This window comes from Physella acuta, unplaced genomic scaffold, assembly GCF_028476545.2.
Source record: "Physella acuta isolate Inbredline_101_S28 unplaced genomic scaffold, ASM2847654v3 ptg001712l, whole genome shotgun sequence".
In the NCBI taxonomy this organism is placed as follows: domain Eukaryota; kingdom Metazoa; phylum Mollusca; class Gastropoda; family Physidae; genus Physella; species Physella acuta.
Genome location: NW_026733224.1, coordinates 113465 through 114706, shown reverse-complemented (window position 1 = coordinate 114706; position 1242 = coordinate 113465). Strand labels below are relative to the sequence as shown.

Genomic DNA, 1242 nt, shown 5'->3' with positions numbered 1-1242 from the left:
TCTCAAAAAACTTTTATGAATTTATAAAGTACCCATATTCCGCACTATTAAACACATATTGTTTGCCGTTCCGTTGGCGTGCGTTTTCTTTTTTATCTACGAGATTCTATTATATTTTTAAAAGTTTAAGTATTAAGAAATTGATAAAAAATCATATCCATATCCCAAGTTGCCATCCCCCGTAGTGTTTTATAAGAATATTCGAGAACAACTAGTTTAAAATCTCCTTGACATATTCGCGAAAGATTATTGAGACTTGAATTAATTACTTTTTAAAATGCGCATCCGTTTATTTTGCAAGAAAGAAAAAAACGCCACAGGAAATTCCCGGAAATCTTCCCCAAAACTGAAACAAACCCTCACATAGCTGATAGATCTAGTTCGATGTTCAAACCCTCACATAGCTGATAGATCTAGTTCGATGTTCAAACCCTCACACAGCTGATAGATCTAGTTCGATGTTCAAACCCCTCACATAGCTGATAGATCTAGTTCGATGTTCAAACCCTCACATAGCTGATAGATCTAGTTCGATGTTCAAACCCTCACATAGCTGATAGATCTAGTTCGATGTAGGAGAGAGGAAAAGTCGACTGGTTTAATAAACTGACAACCTTCTGTAGAAACTTAGGTCCAGAAAAAGGTAATCTCACGATATAGCGTCGTTTATTGTACAGAAGTAAAAAAAATACATTTGATGACAAAAAACGTGGGTACGTTCACCATCAAATTTCCCGACCCATCTGCCCGACCTACGTTTTTTGTCATCAAATGTATGAACAAAATCTACGAGCAGTCATTGGTAGATCCCCTAGGGTCGGAAGAAAAATTTATTTTCTACTTTTTAGTCCACAAGAAAAACGTGTTTTTTTTTAAAAGTTTTTTTTAAGTATTTTATTTTCTCCTTTTTAGTCCGTTGCTACACATGAAAAACGTGGATTTTAAAAAGTTTTTTATATAATTTATTTTCTACTTTATCTAATGACTTGATTAAGTATGACTTAAAATCTTGAGCGACCGATACGCTTTAAACAGAAAAGGGGCGTAATTTAATTAAGCCTACATGCCGTGACCAGGATTCGAACCTGGGTTGTCGCGGCCACAACGCGAAGTACTAACCACTATACGATCACGGCCAGCGCGCTCACATCGATTGGGGCCGAAGTAACTGTGTCAATAGGCCTCCAGTCTTTTCGGTATCTTTAGAAATCATGTCCTCAATTTTATGGTCCTTGGGGCGAA

General features: G+C 36.6%; 1 non-coding gene across 1 annotated transcript; it reads right to left on the bottom strand.

Moving 5' to 3' along the window:
• Positions 1-1064: 1064 nt before the first annotated feature.
• Positions 1065-1136, bottom strand: Trnah-gug (transfer RNA histidin (anticodon GUG)). The gene has a single exon. It is a non-coding gene; the product is annotated as a tRNA-His (tRNA).
• Between the last annotated feature and the right edge of the window lie 106 nt (positions 1137-1242).